General features: G+C 31.0%; 1 long non-coding RNA gene across 4 annotated transcripts in view; it reads left to right on the plus strand.

Annotated features, from left to right (window-relative positions):
* LOC110282747 (uncharacterized) overlaps positions 1 to 21,844 on the plus strand; it is a 386,528-nt gene that overhangs the window by 272,093 nt on the left and 92,591 nt on the right. The window contains exon 1 of one of the 4 annotated variants that reach the window (XR_015432451.1): positions 20,275 to 20,775. The exons of the other annotated variants lie outside the window; for them this stretch is intronic. This is a non-coding gene — a long non-coding RNA (uncharacterized LOC110282747). Of the gene's footprint in view, positions 1 to 20,274; positions 20,776 to 21,844 lie in introns of those variants that run through there. 4 annotated transcript variants of the gene reach the window in all.

Consider the following 21,844-nt stretch of genomic DNA (forward strand, 5'->3'; position numbering starts at 1 on the left):
GTGAGTGGGAAGAAACAAAAGTGATTTGAAATATGAAACGTAAAGTTGCCAACGAAAAATACAGGTGGGAAGCAAAGCGTTTATGCGTTTGCTTTCCAGAAACATTTATATGTTTCATATTTAATAAAACGTAAGTTATAAATAAAAGAAAAATAATTATGTTAAATTATAAATAAATTACAAATAAAAGAAGATGTAAATTATAAATTGCATTAAGTTGCCAACGAAAAAGGGAAAATATGGGTGAGAAGCAAAACATTTATAGGTTTCTTTTCCAGAAACATTTATATGTTTTAGGTTTCAAATCATTTTTGCTTTTTCCATTTTTAAAGCCTATTTTTGAGAGCTTGAAATATATCAATTGTTATTTCCCATTTGTATATTTTTAAAGTAAAGGAAGTTTTTAATCAAGCAATTTATTTTTATTGCTGAAATATCAATAAATAGATTGCTATATCTTTTGACCTTATTCATAACATTCCATATTGATTTAAATAGTAATCTGGCAATAGGGAAAATAATTCATATATTTAATAAATAGATGGTAGATATGAGGTCTGCAATAGGCCTATTATTCCGATGAGTGCCCCGGGAATCTTAAAAATTTTATAATGATAAAATCTTTTTATAATGATAAAAATAGCTTAGCCGGTGGTCATCGGCACATTTGCTTTATAAAAAGGTTAGATTATAAAGCAAATGTAGATTTTAAGAAGGCCAAAAGTTATTCGTTTTTTAATTTTCTGTTATGATATCAAAAATAAATATATCTTAAATTTAGATTTTTTTAGCATCTGTTTGTATTTCGTAGATTTCTTGTCTTCTGGATTGGCTTCGAATTTATGAGGCCAAAGAGTAGAAACATTAATAGTCGTAAACCCAAAAATGGGTCTGCCATACAATGCTAGTTTTAAAGTAAAATTAAACTATGACAAATATGTGCTGATTGCCATACGTTATTTTCTTACATAGTTGCCTTTTAAAAACCGGCTCATTTTTTTAAAAAAATAAACAGCAGTTCATATTGTAAATAAAAAAATTGATGCGAGACAATGAAACTGATGAATGACATAAAATAGTTTTAATTTAAAATGATTGTTAAAAGCGAAGTGCTCCAAAATTAGACTAAAAGTTACAGAGTAGGAAAACTCAACTTAGAACCCGGGATTGCAAACTATGTTGAGAGACTGAATATTGCAGATAACGCGTACAGAGCAGCGATGGCTCAGGGGATAGAGCGTTCGCCTTCCAATGAGGCGAACCGGGTTCGAATCCCAGTCGATATGAATTCCGCATCCGGATTGCACCGACCACAGTGACGTGAAATATCCACAGTGGAAGACGGATTATGGATTAGAGTCACCTTGACGTCAGGCTAACTGTGGGAGGTTCTCGTGGTCTTCCTCTCCATGTTACGTAAAGGCGGGTTAGCTCCATCAAAAAGTCCTCCACGAAGGCGAATTTCTCTCAATACTCGATCCAGGAGTTTCCTTGTCTTCTGGATTGGGATCAAACTTACAAGGCTACGGAGTTGAACATTAGTAGTCGTAAGCCAATAAAATTGGGTCGGCCTTATAACGACGGTTATAAGATAATATGAGATAACGGATTGTCGTCGTTTAGGTAGACAATCAAAAACACACCTGGCATCTTCGATGTTGTCTGGGAATCATTTCTATGTCGTTGTAGAATGCGTAATATAGTCCGCGAGTGCCATTCCGAACAAATCTTGTCATAATTAATAAAAAAAAATTTTTTTTTGTAGAAATGTTACAGTATTTTTTGCAGTGGTTACAACAAGACAACAAAACATGCGAAAGTTTTTTACGATTTTCACCTTCACAATTTGGTTTGAAGCCCATGATCTGTAGTAAGTTTTCATCCCTTTGATGCTTTTTATCATCCTTCTAAATTTATCGGTCAAATTTTGGAAGACTCTGTGTTTTATGTTTCAAGCCAGGTACTATAGGAAAGGTATAAAATTTACAAATTTTTTTAATGAGCAAATATATTAAATTCCAGGAAATCTCTTTTTGCATTATTTAAATCAAGTTTTATAGAAAATTATCTCATTCTTAAATAATGTATGAGGTAGTAAACTAGTAAATAACTTTGAAATAGTGCATTAATTTTTGTTAGCATAATGTAGAATTTAAGCAATACGTCAGTATACTTTGTTACATGCTGGGAATTGTTTTGGTAATAGTTGATATTACTCTATATTAATATCACTACTAGTAGCAAATATTTATAATTGATTTGAGTTGCTAACTGTATTAACGATCTGACGTTACATTTTACCCAAATTATAATCTCTTTGAGTAAATACAAATGGTTTGTAAAGGTAATGCAACTAAACAGATAATAGCGAGGTATAATATTCAGGAAACCGAAAATTATTGATTCCATCTTTATTAATGATTCTATAATACCACTATTCACAATGAATGCTGAATGATATTTACATAATGTTACATTACAGTTACTGAATTAGGTTAATTATAGATTTCTGATACTATACTTGAATAAACTGTTGAGAATTTCTAATACAAAAATTATTATGTAATTGTGAAAATCACAGTTGTCACTGAAGCTATGAAATCAAAAGCAATAAATATTTTGCAGTTAGAATAAAATTTAAATTTGTAAAGAAAAATGTTGCTATTAAAAAATTATGAGGAAAAACAGATATTCCTGTGACCATCCACAATTTTCTAAAGATTAGATTTTAAAAAGAAAAATTAATACGCATTATTGATAGTAAATTAATATTTAAGCGAGACTTAATTTGATGAAACTTGTAAATAATGCCTCTCAATTTCTTGCTGTTGCAGGCAGATCTTAATTCAACAGGTTTTAATGTTTTTATATTTGTCTTCCTTAGTAGTGATAATCTTGGATGGTTTCTAACTTCATTTCTTGACAAAAGTCCTAAAATTATATCTTAAGGATGATGCTTGTAGAACACCCTGCGTAAAAGCCTACTATAACATCTTACACAGACTGTGATTGCAGGCGAAAATAAGGTCCTCAATTTTAAAAATAATTCGCTAATATAGGCTCTGAACTTTTACTTCAATTTTTAAATAGCTAGAATTTCAGCAAACTAAGTTTAAATACTGAAATTTTTATTTTCTCATTTTAAAATTCCACAAAGCGTGGTTTAGTAGAAATGATTTTTAATTGATTTATTTAACGAGAAATATCTGAAACTAATGGATACAAAACTGAAATATTCTCATAAACTATTTCCTTCACTTTTATTTATTTTACTTAAACTGCTTTATTTATTTATTTATTACTTTTATTCATTTATTTACTTGATTATTCATTTATATATTTATTTTATTTATTATTTCATTCAATGTTTTTCAATTATTATTTTTTGGGGGGTAATGGAACCCTTAATGTTCGAGCTTCATTTTGTTGGGTCCCAGCAGTTCATTAGCAGGTGTGAATATGCTATTCTAAAAAGACTACAAACTTCCTCGAAAATATTGTGAAGAATGAAATGTTTTATCAATAAAAGTCTTAAATTCATATTTTATTTTTCAGACAGTGGAATTCACAGGTGTGGAACCGATTCTAGTCTTGTTTTGAATGTTTTGCCAAATGTATTAGTTTAATATAATAAATAAAAACTTAGATATGGTTTTTGAAAAAGATCTGTAATATATTGTGAGAATGGTTAACAGAGAAACGTAATTCTTGAGTTTTTATATTTTATTTTGAACTGAAATGTTGTATGAAAAATAATGACGGAATTACTTTTAAGTTTATATCGATCTTGTCGTTTATTCTATATAAGATTTCGTTATTTCTTTTATCGTTTGAGAAATATTAAATATATTTAATATTTTGTAAAATATTAAATATATTAATTATTTGATTGTTACAAAAGTTGCTACAGGATACAAAAATTATAACATTTTTAAAAAATAAATAAATTAATAAATAAAAAATAAATGAAAAAAAGTAAAGTAAATTTCAAAAACCCTGTCACCTTTCCCAGTTAGGGCTTCTCAGACCAACTTTCAGGAATCTCTGTATTTCATTTATTTATTTTGAATTTACATTGTCTCCCTATTTTTTTCCCTCTTCTTTTTTTCGATTTCATTCCAGTTTTGCATAATTGCAGGGCTGTCTGGAGAACAATTTTTATGTGCATTTTTTGGTGATAATCACCATGGTTTTGCATGCAAGTAATAAGAATTTTTTTGCATATTAAACTGCTATTTGTTGTAAATTTTCGAAACATGTAAATAAAATGTTAAGAAACAGTTTTATATAAAAAAGTCACCTCTTTTTAAGAGGTAATTTATCGTTATTCTGACTCCAAGCCTATCAATTAACCGATAAGCGGACTCGAATTTTAATTTAAGTTATTCTAAAACATTTTCTCCATTCAAAAATAAACAATTAAGTGAAAAGTAAGCAATGAATGAATGAATTTGTAAAGATGGATGGATGGATGGATGGATGGATTGGATTGGATTGGATTGGATTGGATTGGATTGGATTGGATTGGATTGGATTGGATTGGATTGGATTGGATTGGATTGGATTGGATTGGATTGGATGGGATGGGATGGGATGGGATGGGATGGGATTGGATGGGATGGGATTGGATGGAATGATAAAACAAACTAACAAATAAATTTAAAAAAGATAAGGAAAAAAATCCCTTAATAAGAGAAAAGGTTTTCAATTTTAAAATAAAATTTGTAAAATATTATTTTTATCTAAATACATATTTTAAATTTTTTTTTTTGAGTTCAGAGATTGTAAACCTTGGAAGGAACCCTTCGTGGTAAATTATTTTTCATCCTCTAGAAATAATCCAACATTTATAGCATAGAAAAAGTTAATTCTGATTAGTAAACTACCCAGAGTAGTAAGGGCTGAATTTTTTCTTCTCCCAAAAAACCAAAATGCAAATAAATTATGGCAGGATTGTGGAGTGGGGAAGTTCTGCTATTTGCAGCTTGATATTTTGAAAGCATTTTGTAAAAAATTTTTGAAAATTTGAAACTTTATGGTTTATCTGAAATTAAAGATTAAATAAAAAGATTAATAAATAATTCGAATTTGAAGTAATAAGAGAAAATAAATTCCCCAAGTTTAAAGTGTGAAAATTTAACTTTTGGTATTTGTCATTAACTAACTTTAGAAAACGAATTTGTTCATTAGCAAATGAGTGAAAGAACAAAAACACAAAGACAAATATAATTAACAGAAAAGCTGTAATAGCATTTTAGGTTTAAAAAAATCCCCTCAGACATAAAAATAATTAGATGAGTCCATCAAAAATGTGTTGGTTTAGTTGTTTTGACGCAAGACTGGGACGGAAAGGGTTAATAATTACTAATTTTATTGTGAAATATTCAATATGTTTTAGCATTTCAATTTATTTTCGTTTTAAGTGGAAAAAAAATTCTATTTGCATTCCCTGGACAAGGAAAAAAAAATCATGTTTCAGTAAGGCGTTGGCTAATATGGCTTTAATAAATGGCCATTTGTGGTAAGGGGAGGGATTCGACTGGTAATGAAGTCCTTGGGGAGCGATTTCCCGCTACATTAAAGGCTCTGTGTTCTCAACCCCTCGTCATCACATCATATAGGACAGATCATCTCTACTTAGTCCCTATATGAATCCTCACTATTAAGAGTCCCTAAGGTTTACAAGCAATACATCATTCCATTCGTTACCACCATTCCCAGCTGCTTTGATTGTCTAAAAATGTCTTAGATTAATTTTTGAAACAAATTTTTGCTGTTTATAAAATAAGGACTTTAACAGCAATGAAAATGTATAAGATCTGTTATACAGAATATTACGATTATTTAAATTCAAAAATCTTTATTTTAAAAATTTTATTTACAGTGAAATCTGTCAAATTGACTATCTATATAAGTCAAACTTTAGGTTATCTAGCTGATTTTGATCTCTTTGAAAAAGCATTAATGTGCAATTTTTCCCCCTACTTCCTATATCTGTTTATAACATAAAAACATAATGGTCTAACATAGTTTTTCTTTGTTATCGGCTCATTTTTATTGGTAGGAAAAATAACATGGTAGGATCGTTATTCCAACATTGATTTCCATATTGTTTTGGTTATCGTCTGCATAAAACTAATGAAAGTCGTAAAGGTATTGTTTCTCCAGTATTTGCAGAGGTTGTTACTTCTGGTGGAAGATTCGGGTAGAAGAATTTCGGCTGGTGTAAATTAAATAGCGTAAATCCACATCTCAACGATTAGGTTATTGCATATCAATATAGGGTAATTTCCGAAGGTACTTTTCGTTTGATATTTTAAAATGTGAAGAACATATTTTTTCGAAAAAATAAAACACAAAAATTCACACTAAACACGACACTCAAAACCCTCAAAGATATAAAATGGCGTAAATATGAATACATTAATGCTCAAATATAAATAAATATCAACTCTAAGCCATTTTGTTTCTTCTCCACAATAAAAAAAAAATAAATTTAAAAAAGAAGACTTAAAGGGAAAAAGAAGAAGAAAAAAAAGACTGTTACCATAGCAACTTAATTTTATGAACTAGAACAAAGTTAACGAGTAAGCAGACGATAATTCTCAGCGCCCGAAAGCTGAAATGATTTCAATGTCTTTATTTATTTATTATTATTCATTACCTTTCCCGGTGACCTTACGTACATTTTTCTTTTTACTTTAAATATTTCCTTTTACAAAAATTAATCAAGCATTATTGGCATCAATAATTATAAGACTGTTTTTAACATTTCTGCTGAACGAATTAGAACTATTTCTCCCTTAATTAATTTAGCTTTTCAATGCACATTTTTTTTAATTTCAAATAAACATAATAATATATAATTCAAATAAACATATAAATGTTATTTTAAATAATTTAGTTTTTTAGTTATGTTACCGTAAAAGTCCAAGATTCCGTGAATGTCAACATTATTCGTTGAACATAGACATTCACATAATAGCATCGAAAGATATTTTCATTTAAATCTGGGCTGAAAATAATTTTTTTTATTTAATAAATGTTACCATGAAGACTCTAAATCTGGTGAATGTCAATATTATTCGTTGAACGTCAATATTCTCATTATCGATTAGAAGAATATTTTTCCTTTATTTCTATATTGTAATTTTAATTTTATTTTAATGTAACATTAAGAGTTTGAAAACTGGTAAATATTAACATTATTAGTTATATACCAGCATTTGCATTCACTGTTGGAAATTTCTCGGTAAAAAGGGTTAAATAGCAAAGTATTTCATTGTTATCTTACCATATTCAACAAAAGAAGTTAAATAACCATAAAAAAAGATGATATTCGAACTGTTAAGTGTGAGAAAAAACGTTTATCGATTGTTTTTAAATACAGTTTAAGAACCAGAATTTCATCTGCTCAAACTAGGCCCACCTTATGAAGTCATTTTGTTCCAAGAAGCTGTGTACTTACTGTAGCTGAGAGCGCTAATCGGTTAATTTCATAACCAACTGAACAGGGGTTCGAATCCAAGCGTTGACATTACAATATATCTTTCATTCCTTCAAAGCATGAAGTATTTCCAGTGTCCTGCACTCTTCAATTGGTGATCCTGAACAATTAGAATACGAAACGATCATTTACGCATAAATGGCGCAGCACCACAGAGCTCCAATGTTCATTGAAATTTCAATTTCAAGGTTAAGAAACTATGCTCGTCGTAAATGGTTACAAAACCGTATATTTTTGTGTTTACGGTTCTTTAACCGTACTAATTGTAAATGGTTTTAAAACTATCAAGGTAAAAAAAATGTTCCTAACTGTGATCTTCATAGTTAATCGAAAAAAGAGACCGTTGCCAGTTATTTTACCGTAATTTCGGAATGTAAATTCTAACAGTGTAACGTCCACATTCACATAGTTTTTTCGGTGTTTTTTTTCCTCAATTTAACTCAGTACTGTAATTTTTTTTACTGTATAGCTATTTAAAACTCTTAATTGCTCTAAAAATAACATATTATTCACTAAAATCCTTATATGTGACGGCAGTATTCGAAAAACTAAACCCGAATTTATTGAATGAAGCGATATTTCTTGTTCCAATATTTAGAACAAAATAAACCCGCAAACATTTTTTGTTCATATTCCAAACCAAGTTTTACTATTACATAACGTTAAAAAAGCAATTTGTTCTCGAAGCTTAAAAAAAAAAAAAAAAAAAAGCTATAAAAAAAGACGAACTCTTTGACTACCTGTGGAGAAGAATAAAGTGTGTCCAGATGCGTAATTCCGTGGGCAGTGGTCATTTATAACCGACGTTCCAGAACTGGCCCTCGCCCTTCCCGTTTCCACAACCTCTTACTCACGTCATTAATAAGGGAGACAATTTTCTACTCTCGTAACAACTTGAGCAAAAGTGTTTTTATGCTACATATATATTGTTATTTTCATGTGACTGCAAACAATGAATGGGATTTTTAACTAGGTGCATTGTTTGATTCCTAAATTTCACTTTTCAAAACAAGCCATCTCGGAAATATATCACTTTAATTATACAAAACGATGAAGCTTATTTTTATTTAACTCTTTTATTCTTAAACTAAGCTTAATAATAGAAGTATAAGAAGAAAAAAATCTGATAAAATTACCACACTGCGTGGTAAAGGCATTTCATATATATATATATATATATATATATATATATATATATATATATATATATATATATATATATATATATATATATATATATATATATAAACATAAACAATAATTATCTTTATAGAACCAAAATATGCGGTATTTAAACCATTCCTATGGTAACGTTTCATATGGTACTGCCTAAATACGACAAAACTAAGAAGTAAATTTTACCGAATTAATGGTTTTTGTGCCATGCTCAAAGGTATCATGGTAAAATTACTAAATTTTACCACATTTACCAAATTTTAACAAGCATTATAAAATAATATTTTATAATTAATTTGACAAAATTGGTAGAAACAAGGTAAATTTCACCATATTCTAGTAGTTTTGGCCATGTTTTTTTTTCTCGGAGTACATGTAAAACTATATTTTAGAGATTTAGAAAAAAAAAATACAATATACCTGGCAGCAGTAGGATTGTTATAAATTCTTTACGTATTCTTTCACTTTTGAAAATTTCCTTATTTAAAAAAGATGGAATTATAAAGTCCACTTCTTCCTTCCATGTGTAAAAAAGAAAGACTTTATAACTTTATGGAGCTTAATAAAAGTTGTAATAAAATAAAATGTATTTAAATGATCATGGCAGCAACAATTTTAAATACTATGTCTTAAAGTAATTTATGAAATAATTTTTCTTGAGCAAAGTTTTCATTAAATAAAAAGGCTTTCAGCGTTTGTTTTTCGCTTTATAACAATTTGCTATTTCTTATGTATATCATTTGATATTGGAATAAACTGATACGTTCTTTTTTAAATAGCAGTATTTATGAATCGAAAAAATTTCTCTTTATTGGCAATTTTTTTTCTCCGTAGATGTATACTACACTATTTGAAAGCTTCTGATTATAGCAACATTTCGTTTGCAGTTGGGGTTGTTAGTGCGTTTAGATCTACGAGAAAACAAAATTAGGAGTCGGATATGGATACAGTAATTTTCCACGAATGAATTTCTTTCTTTTTTCCACTTATATCCAGCAAGAATGTATTTTTTATCACTTCCACACTACTAAATGCAATATAATTCAAAATTTTTGCGAAGTGCAGTTTTAAATTGAATCATATTGCTATACGTAGTAGTTTGACTTGCCCTTTGAGGTTTCTACAAACATTAGAATTATGATGAGGTTATAAAAAGGAAATTTCAACAAGCTTTGGTAGCAATTTTAAACACAGTTTTCTATCATATCTTAATATAGAGATGGAAATAAATTTAATATTCCTGCTGCCTACCATGCTGAAGTATCTCGAACTCATATTGATAATGGCTTATGTAATTTAATGGCTGCCAGACTGATTTTAAGTTATTACTAAAATCCAATACATTGAGAGCTGTACTAATATCGCGAACACCTCTTGAAAATAGTTAAAATTGAAATCAAAGTACTTCCGACCAGGCGGGCAGCATCTAGTTCAACAATATCCTCTTATTAATTTTCTAACATAGATACAGTCTCTGGCCAAATCATTAGACGCACTGTAATATTCTATGCAAAATCTTTGTTATCATTTAATACTATACAGCTTTATTGTTTTTACCCAACTGAAACCAGTTTGCACTCGTCTACGTTCGTGTATCAATTGGTTAAATTAGAAGATATGTAATCTAAATTCTATGATTGGATAAATTAGACGATATATTATATAAATATGGAATATTTATTATATCGGGTATTATATTATTATATTGTAATAATTAGACCCAATTATTAGATGCACTGTAATGTTTTTATAATTACATATTCTGCACAAGTTTATAGGCAATGCTTTTATTTTTAAACATACATGTAATGGGTTTTTATTCAGGAAATTTTTATATACTTCCTTTTTGTATTTTTTTTAACCTATTACATTACACTGTTTACCAATTGATAGACAGACATAAACAAGTGCAAACCGGTTTCAGCCACGTAAAAACAATAAAGCTATAAAATATTACATTATAATTAAGATTTTATATAGAATCTTATAGTACGTCTAATAATTTGGCCAGGGACTATACGTTACAGAGAATAATTTCTTTTTTTTTTCTTCAATAGTTTAAGTATAGAGCCGCGATGGCTCAAGGGATAGAGCGTTCACCTTCCAATCAGATGAACCGGGTTCGAATCCCAGCGATGGCTAGTCGGTACGAATTCCGCACCCAGTTCACATCGACCACAGGGCTGACTTAAAATATCCTCAGTGGTAGACGGATTATAGGTTAGAGTCCCCTTGCCACCAACCTAACCGTGGGAGGTTTTCGTGGTTTTTCTCTCAATGTAACGCAAATGAGGGTTAGTTCCATCAAAAAGTCTACCGCGAAGGCAAATTTCTTCCATTACTTGATCCAGGAGTCTTCTGAATTGGGTTCAAAATTACAAGGCTACGTAGTTGAACATTAGTATTCGTGAACACAAAAATTGTGTTTGCAACTGAGCCGTTGTTGCAAACGGTTATAGAATATATATATATATATATATATATATATATATATATATATATATATATATATATATATATATATATATATATATATATATATATATATAAACTGCTGTTTGTAGAAAATGCAACACCATGAAGGAATCATCAGAATCAAATGAAATTCGCAGCAAATGTCAATTATAGGATATTATGCAAATTAATAAAGTTTCAGAGCCATCGCGCGTGCGTGGCGCGCGCAGCGCCCTCTGAATTGATGCTGAAAGCGTATAAATAAAGTGCTGTAGCGGGACGTTGAAAATAGTCTATGATTATTTGTTAGTGGCAAACGTTTAGTGAGACCTGAGTATGCCTCCACGACGAAAGAATAAGAAATTCAAGCAACTTACGGAGTTTGAACGAGGGAGGATAATCGGCCTTCGAGAAGGAGGATTTTCCTATCGCGCAATAGCAGCTCGTATGCAGCGGAACAGTTCCACAGTGATGCGAGTTTGGAAGCAGTGGACCGACGAGCACCGAACAACTCGAAAAACAGGCACTGGACGACAGAAGGTGACGTCAGAGCGCGATGATCGACACCTGCTCCGCATGGCGGTGAATGATCGCACAGCTTCCTCCAGGCAGCTGGCAGCACATTGGTCTACTGCTACAGGTGTACAATTGTCGGCTTCGTCAATTCGTCGTCGTCTGCTGCGCCGTGGATTGCGTGCAAGGGTGCCATTATACAGGATTCCCCTCACGGCGGATCATCGACGGCTGCGTCGGCAGTGGGCTCTTGAGCACAGAGACTGGCGAGCTGATTGGCACCAAGTTGTCTTTTCAGATGAATCACGCTTCAATTTGTGGACCCATGATGGCCGTGTTCGTGTTAGACGTTATGCCGGTCAACGCTGCCTTCCTGAGTGTATTATTGAACGACATAGTGGTCGAACACCCGGAGTTATGGTCTGGGGTGCGATTTCGTATCATGGACGATCCAATTTGATACGAATTGAGGGTAATCTCAATAGCAACAGATACGTCCGTGAAGTGCTACAGCCCGAAGTCGTTCCTTTCCTTCAAGGCATCCCTGGAGCTATCTTTCAGCAGGATAATGCACGCCCACATGTTGCGCGGACTGTTAGAGACTTCTGTTCAGCACAACGCATGCAACTTCTTCCTTGGCCTGCTTATTCGCCGGATATGTCGCCTATTGAGCACGTGTGGGATATGGTTGGTCGGCGTCTCACTCGTGATCCGCGTCCTGCAGTTTCCAAAGACGAACTTTGGTTGCGCATACAAGCGATATGGAATTCTCTTCCTCAAGCAGATATTCAACATCTGTTTGACTCCATGCCACGTCGTATAGCAGCACTTATTGCAGCGCGTGGTGGCTGCACCAAATACTGATTTCGGACGCTTAATTTGTTTCTTTTGTTTTGAAAATTTCATCATTTATTTGTATCAGTACAAGTCGTTTCTGCATTAAATTTCATTTGATTCTGATGATTCTTTCATGGTGTTGCATTTTCTACAAACAGCAGTTTATATATATATATATATATATATATATATATATATATATATATATATATATATATATATATATATATAAATAGTTTAAGTATTCATTTTAGGTTCGAAATATTGCTTAACTAGCAAGCGAAATCGCAGAAAGTAATTGCTACATCCAAATTACGATGTCGCGCATCTTAAAACTCGCACATTTCTTAACGACGTTGCATGGTCTAACTTCAAAATGAGCACTTTCTATTATCATCTTGACATTTAGGAGAGAGAGAAAAAAAATCATTAAAAACCGTGACCGTACCTTACAATCTAAAGGCCACTTATCTTCCTAGTTTAAGTTTCTATAGAGAAAAGATTTTGCAAAAGACTTTATCAAAGGGTTGACCTCATTGATACACATGAATTCGCTCATTCAACAGAAAATGTTCTTTTTTTTCTTCCTTTTTACCTTTAATTATAGGTGTTGCATGCATGTGGTTGAATGATGATGATTTTGGAGAACACAATCTGAAGGATCAAATAAGGTTCCAAATAGTTGATATAAAAAAAAGATCTGAAATAGTAATCTGTGTTTCACACTTTAACTATTTGTATACATTTAAAAAAAACTTAGTTTTGGTTGGCGGCAGACAAGTTTTTAAACTTGAAGGTAAAAATGAAATTCTAGAGCAAGGGTGGCCAAGCTCCTTAACGGTCGAGATATTTTTCAAAATTTGAAATTTTTCGCGAACCGCAATTAAATACGTATTTAAAAAGTCTTCAAAAAAGGTATTAAATTTTTTTTTCTTCACAGAAATTATATTTATTGAAAACATAAATAAAAGTACAAAATAGGTGTATTGAATTTCAATATTAAACACATTTATATGACTTCTCTTGAAAATTCTTTAAAATTTGGTGAATCATTGGTGACAGCACTTCTCAGTAGTTCCTTGAGATGCTGGTTGGTTAAGACTGATCAGTGTTTGGATTTCACGAATTTTAAAATGGAATAAAATGATTCACATAAGTACGTTGTTCGAATACGGAAATAATTCGAAAAACAGCCTTTTTTTATTCAGGATACTTCGATTCTGGTACAAATGTCCGAAATTCGGAACACACGGAACGATAATAATTTTTTAAAATATAATAGTGCAGAAATTAAAAAGGAATTCTGGTACATTTATCGAGAGCCGCAAATAATCCTTCAAAGAGCCGCATGTGGCTTGCGAGCAGCAGGTTGGCCACCCCTGTTCTAGAGCATACTGAACTAGTTTATAACTGTTTGTTTAAAAATTATACTTTTGTAATTTTTTGGGTTTACGACAACTGGTTTTCAAGTAGCTTTGTAATTTTAAACCCAATCCAGATGACAAGGGAACTCTTGGACCAAGTATAGGGAGAAATTTGCCTTCGTTGAGAACTTTTTGATGGACCTAACCCGCATTTGCGTTATATGAACAGGAAGACCACAAAAACCTCCCACTGTCAGCTTGATGGCAAGGGGACTCCAACACATGCTCTGTCTACCACTGATGTTATTTCATGTCAGCACTGTAGTTGGTACAAGCCGGATGTAGAATTCGTATCGATCAGGTATCGCTGGGATTCGAACCCGGTTGACCTCATTGGAAGGCGAACGCTCTATCCCCTGAGCTATCGCGTCTCTATTTCTAAGTTAATCAAGAATAGGTATAAATTCTCTTTTAAATATTTAAAGAAATTTTTTTATAATTTTTTTTTTATTTCTGTATCAATTATTTTAAACTTATTGTAAAACAAGGGCATGCCTCAGTTTTTATATTAAATTTTTGAATTTCTTTTAACTCATCAGGTGCCAATATTCGGTTTTCAAAATGGTTTTCAATTGCTACATTTTTAAAATTTATTTAGCAGAAATTAAATATTTTGATCGAAAATTACATTAATATATTAGTTAATTTGTTTTGATTTGTGTATCATGTAGCTGTGACTTTTTTAAAAATCAAAGCGCTGGCTAATGCAAAAAATATCCACTTAGTTCATGCGTAAATTTTATTCCAATTTTTCTCGTATAGGTACATTTATAATCACTACATAATAGTTCATTTGTGTCCTTTTATGATTACTTATTTACTGCCAAAAGGAACAAACACGAATTATTTTGTCAATTTTAGCAGTTACACGCTTAACTACTCAAACGGTGATCTTCAATAAAAAGTATTCACTTATTATATAAGTACCATAATTTTACCAAACTCCTTTTATCCCTGTAACAAAAATACTTAAGGAAAGGTGCCTCACTTGTCTAGATAGCAATGTTTAAGTTTCTTCTGCAGTGTAACCCCTTCTCTGCAGTTAATTCAAGATAGTGTTTAAAGTTCATTTCAAGTGAAGGGCAAACGTTAGATATCCCTATAAGAACAAAACAAAAAAATTTTTTTAATAATTTCCTCCTTATACATTTCTTACGCATTTAACTACTTAAAAGCTGATCTTTAATAAAAAGTATTCATTTATTTGGAGAAATTTCTCTCAATATTAAAAATCGAAGTAGCCGCTGCAACCGCTGCTGTTTTGGATTTTCAGCATTACGGCATATTTTGTTTTGCTGCTTAAGAACTATTAAACTAAAAAGAAAAGAGGGAAAAAAGTGAAATTTCGAAAAGTTTGTGGGAAAATGTTTATATAATACGATGAAATAAAAAGATTTATACGCGAAAACTAGTTCGAGAAGAAATATTAACTGTTAAACTTACGAATACAATGCAGGCAATTCTGCAGCTCACAGAAAAACCACTACAAAATTGAAATTTGACGTGCAGACAGAGCCATTGTCAGTGATAAACATAACACAAGTTTTTTCCCCGAAGTTTGTTCGACAGTTATTGCAATTTTAAGAGTCTTCCTTTTAATTTTTTTTAATAATGATTATTTATCAATTGTTACACCAAAATTTATTAATCTGACTCGAGATTTCGATTTTATAAGCTCGCATCTGAGTTGCTGTCGAAAGTCTTTTAATTTTTTTTTATTTCTGAAGCAGAATAAAAGACTACTGTAGACAGAAGAATGAACAATAAAATTAGAACAAAAAAACAGAGATAACTGCAAGAAAACTGAAACTGCAGTAAATTTATAAATCATTCATCTTGTGCCGAGCTCTTCAGTATTTCTCCCACAAGTGTCCCGAGTCCAGTGCAGGGCAATGCCTCAAATACTTCTCGTCCATTTATTTCTTCACGAATGTTGCACAATTGGCAGCGAGGATTTAAAAGGATTTTTATACGATATAAATGCTTGAACTGGCCACTGAGCTTGAGCTGGAACTGGCCACGATTGCCTCAATCGTGGCCAGTTGGGAGGAGAAAGTCAATATTAAAAGAACTAGCTTAATTCGAAGGTGATGGTTCAGGGGATAGAGAGTTCGCCTTCAAATGATATGAACCGGGTTCGAATCCAGTGATGGCTGGTCGATGCGAATTCTGCACCCGGCTCGCACCGACCACAGTGCTGACGTCAAATATCCTCAGTGGTAGAAGTATTATGGGTTAGAGTTACCTTGCCGTCAGGATAACCGTGGAAGGTTCACTTGGTCTCCCTCTCCATGTTAAATGTTTAAGGTGTTTGTCTGTTCTAATGCTGAGATAATTCTTCATGACAAGATTATAAACGTGTAGTTTAAAATCATCGCATTGCTTCAAGTGTAAGGCACTTAAACTATGGCTTTTTTTTAATTTTCTTTGTGACAGATCTTTTTATTAACGGTGTTTTTCGAAGCACTTTGTTTTTTTCGAAAGTATCAACTTTAAAAAAAAAAGCAAGACCCTTATCTAGAAAAGTAAATTAAAATAATAACTAAATCGTAGCATAAAATAAAATGTCATGAGAACATAATTTTTTATGTCATGACAGCGTAATTATTGAGAGAAATCAATTTTCTAACTAGCATAATTTTTTTGTTGCCGTTTAATTATACCTTTGATATCGTAGATTTTATGATATCATAATTTATTTTTATCTTTAATCCTACCCGATATAATTATTCTGTGATTATAAATATGGATAAAAGGAGATATCTCTCCCCTTCCTTCTTTTAATTGGTATGTATCTCATGAAATAGTCGTTAATCCTGATTTTAACATGATTTCTGTATTTGGCTGTTTAATGCTTTTGGCGAAAAGTTTTGGCAAGATTTTTTCTTTAAGAAATGCATGATTTTCAGTGAGAAATAAATGAGAATTGTAATAGAGATTGTTATATTGCTGATTGATTTTAACAACCAATTTCTTCTTGTTTCATTGTATTGACTTGATTCATCGGATACCGAATAAATAAATGACACTATATTAATTTCCTTACTAGTAACAATATTTTAAAACACTTAAATCCTTGAATTATATTTTTAAAATTATTGATTATTGACTCTAACAGCTAATTTATTGATTGCTTGATAGTATTGACTTGATTCATTGGATACCGAAAAATAAATAAATGACACTATGTGAATTTCCGTACTTGTAACAATATTTTAAACCATTTAAATCCTTGAATTATATTTTTAAAATTATTGATTATTGACTCTAACAGCTAATTTATTTATTGCTTGATTGCATTGATTTGATTCATTGGATACCGAAAAATAAATAAATGACGCTATGTGAATTTCCGTACTTGTAACAATATTTTAAACCATTTAAATCCTTGAATTATATTTTTAAAATTATTGATTATTGACTCTAACAGCTAATTTATTGATTGCTTGATTGCATTGATTTGATTCATTGGATACCGAAAAATAAATAAATGACACTATGTTAATTTCCGTACTTGTAACAATATTTTAAACCATTTACATCCTTGTATTATATTTTTAAAATTATTAATTATTGATTCTAACAGCTAATTTATTGATTGCTTGATTGTATTGATTTGATTCATTGGATACTGAAAAACAAATAAATGACACTATGTTAATTTCCGTACTTGTAACAATATTTTAAATCATATAAATACTTGTATTATATTTTTTAAATGACTGATGATTGATTCTGACAGCTAATGTGTTGATTGTTTGATTGTAGTAATTTCATGTTTTAGATAGCGTAAAACATATAAATAGTAGCGTACAGGAACGTTGTTCTAGCAAATATCTTATTTTTACTTTAACGAGTGTCTGTTCGGTTATGTGCATAGTTTATAGGAAGTATGTAGATTACCTAGGTAATTTTAAGAAGTGTTACAAATTTGTAGCACTTTAACGGTTATCTATTTAACAGTTATCTAGTTGACTGTTATCTAGTAACGGTTACCTAGTTAATCTTCACATTGTCCAGATAATTTGTAGAGTATCTGATTTCTACACTTTAGCTGTAACATGTACTCATCTGATGCCATTATAGATATTACATGTTTTCTAGCTTTTAAAAATTCGTTAATTTCATTATATTTTTAATCTTTATTAATCCTATAATGATTAAATTAAATCAATTATTTAATTTTTATCACATTTTTTAAAAAGCGGTCATAAATATTTTTATTCTTTTCTTAACACTCAATGTAACGGCTAACTCTTTGATTCAATACAAATGTATAACTTATCGATTCAGTAACACTGCATTGATAACAGTTTATTGCCTATTATTTTTAACGTTATTTTTCTTTAAGGGGACTCAGGACATTAAAATCAAAAAAAGTACATTTTTATTCGATCTTTTTCAAATTTAAACAGAATATTGGCAGCATTAATGGAAGTCTGTGTACAAACAATAACAATAAAGAAAAAATTGTGACAGGAACTTATTTTAAAGTTGTGAGAACATTGAAAAATTCCATTATGAAAAAAAGTAACTTTGTCAACGAGAACTACATATTGATGTATAGACCTTTAAAAATTCATCATATAAATTGGTAAAAAAAACTCTGATTTGAACATGGTTTGTTACCCATTACTTAGTAAAGTGTTAATCATTTTAATATATCAAAAACTAAATAATGGATTTTTGATGGATTTTGAACGTCTAGTGTCCCCTTAAGCTACTTTATTTCTAATTTTCTGTTAAAGGAGTATATAAAATTTTAAGGATTTTTTTTTTTTTTGGTCATTAAGCTGTAGCCAGATTAGTTAAAATTGAATATTACTGTTGCGGAGTTGGCTTTATTTTTGGCTATTGATATCGATTGATAACTTGCCAAATTTTGAATTTCTTTCTCTAAGCAATTATGCATCATGGCGTTTGGACAGGGAAATGTTTGGATGTCTGATTGCCCCTCAATTCGACCGCTGAAACTGTTAATAAATTGTTACATAAGAATGCATGTCTAAATGAAAATGTAAAAGAGAAGTTTAATTTTTTTATTTTATTTTATTTATTTTATTTATTTTATTTATTTTATTTATTTTATTTTATTTATTTTATTTATTTTATTTATTTTATTTATTTTATTTATTTTATTTATTTTATTTATTTATTTTTGTTTCTAAAGTTTTGATATTATTGCCAAAAATACCATACCACCAAAAATACTGCCTCCTAAAAAAGAAGGATGATTTTCTTTGTTTAATCATATCTCAGCAGTTTCCGAATTTTGTTCAATGGGGATGGATGTATAAGAATTTTCATTATTATTGTGATAACTCATATTAATTGTCTGCTAATATTTGGTAACTGAAAGATACCCAGTTTGAACTTACTGTAAGGATTGCTCAATATATAAAAATACTTCCTTACTTCCTTAATCATTATTTAAATTCTAAATCATTCTATAATCAGTTCTAAATTATTCATTAAGCTTCATTAAATAATTCTGATATTTACTTATTTAATGTTATTCTTATTTTTATTATTTTTACTTATTCATTTTGAAATCGAGGAGTTGTTTAAAACAGTGTTTGCCAACTGGCGGCCCGCGAAGCTTTTTTTCGTGACTCTCGAATTAAAATATATTAGTTGCCTTTTTTTTGCGGTGAATTATCGAAAAAAATAATTTCCTTCGTTAAAGAAACCCCCAACTTCTTCGTTTCTGTGAAATTTATCAAATCAACGGTGCAAGAAAATTTATTTCTCAGCTTTTGCATCAAAGAAAATATTTATTATTTTTTTGTAATTCAATCCTTTTACTTTGTACAACTTGATAAAAATCTGACAGTAATATTTAATATTCCTTCAAACATAAAAGAGTCCTATATAAAATTTTGATAAAGTTGCTGCCCGCCATTTGACTGGTGTTTTTAATTGCGGCCCCCGGCCTCTTGTAAGTTGGAAACCCCTGGTAAGGAAGATAAGATTAGTGGAACCCTCCCCTCCCCAGGGAGGTGTACGTAGATTAAAAGTTAAAATATTAGTACATTAAATATTTGTCGATAACAGCATAGATAGTAAGAACATGAAAAACTAAAAATACTGTTCAATTTTGATAAATGACAGTGGTGGTCATTACCAAACGAAGACAATAAAATAAAACAATCCAATCAATTTTTAATTGATTGATTTGATTTTCGCTGCTTGCGGTTCGATTTTATTTGCATAGAAGATAAAACCGATCATGCCTATGAATTTAAAACGTACAAAAATCAATTTTGTTAAAATAAAATATAATAATTTTTGAAAATTTCCGTTTATTTGAAGTAATTTTTTTTAAAACTTGAACAATGTGGGCATGGAAATTTAGTGGGAAAAATTATACGTTGCGCATTTGTATCCCTTTACGAAACCTTTTTAGTTTGGCTTCTTGTGACAAAAAACAATTTTGCAACCCCCATTGCATCATTAGCGAAGGTGGAAAGAGATCAAACGTAATATCGAACCTGCCAAACTGCGCTACCCCCTTCCCCAATTAACGAGATCTCACTAACTGGCCACGGCAACCTGCGCACTAATTTGCTGAGAGACCCCGAGAATCGTTTGTCTTGTCCTAATTGGCTAAGCGACTTGCCCGATTGGGGAAGGCCGACTCGTAGAATATTGATGAAGGTCTTTTTCTTTTGTTCCATCGAATCTTTTTTATAACAAGAAGACTGGACTATCCGGTCCTTGTAACGAAATCTCCCACGAGAATGTGTATTAATTTTTTTTTCTATTTTTAAGTGTTATTACTTATTTCTTTTGTCTGCTGCGAATTGGACTCATTACGGAATTTCGCCACTGCAGCACCCCCTCGTTAGTTAAGGTTACAGTTAGGTAGGTACTCTTCAGAGATCATGTCTGGTTACGGTTTGTGGTTTCTTATTTAATGATTGCGTATCTGCTTACTTGAATTTTAATGGATTATTCAGTGATACTTGCAATTTGCATTGTATAAGTGGGGCGAAAGGTCATGCTAATTTCTTCTGCGGACAAGTCATGTATTTTTTTAATTGTGTCCAGCCGAAAGCTAGTGTTTTTTTTTTGTTTTTTGTTTTTTTTTTTTAAATAAAAAATAACAACTTTTTCATGTAAAAAGGAGCCTTGCATGTTGCCACAGCAAATTTCTTGAAATGAAATATAATAGAATTAATTGTATTATAGGTTTCGACATGCGAGTCTAATAAGGAAAGCATTTTTCGAAAAAATGGTGCAAGTTGTGAATGGTGCAATATAGTTATAATTTCTAAAATTGCTAATTAGAGGAATGATAGCCGTTGTGGCTAAGGGATAGATTACAATTTCCCTCCCAATTTCATCGATCACAGGTTGATATGAATTCCGCCCCTGGCTCGCACCATCCACAGTGTTGACGTAAAATATCCTCAGGGGTAGACCGATCATGGGTTAGAGTTCTCTTGCCGTAAGGCTAACCATGGGAGGTTCATGTACGTATAGGCTGGTTAACTCCATCAGAAAAGCCCTCCACGCAGACTATTTTGTAGACGAGTGTTTCCGACTGTCTTCAATGTTGTCTTTCGTCTGCAGAAACTAAACTTCTTCGATAAAAATATGCATGTATATTTTTAGTTGTGTAATAAGGATATTTTTATTTTAATTTTCAAGTATATGTAAACTGTATTAAGTAATTTATAATATTTAATTTCTATCCGCTCCTAAGGCCCTAGATTACCAAGTTTAAGTAGCGTATCTGTTGTGCCGCTTTTAATTTGGATTGGCTGTCACAGATCACATGGGTATACAGTCGCCATTTTGTTAACTAGTTTGTGCGATGAAGTATCGTGGTACTCGATCTGTTATTTCTATTTTCTCTTTTCTTTTTACTTTGTTTCATATTTTTAAATTGATAATAGAGGTTGTTGCGTGTTTGGGTGTTCTAATAAGA

The sequence above is a fragment of the Parasteatoda tepidariorum genome, chromosome 3 (genome assembly GCF_982258835.1).
Source record: "Parasteatoda tepidariorum strain Cologne lab strain chromosome 3, Ptep-v5.0, whole genome shotgun sequence".
NCBI lineage: Eukaryota > Metazoa > Arthropoda > Arachnida > Araneae > Theridiidae > Parasteatoda > Parasteatoda tepidariorum.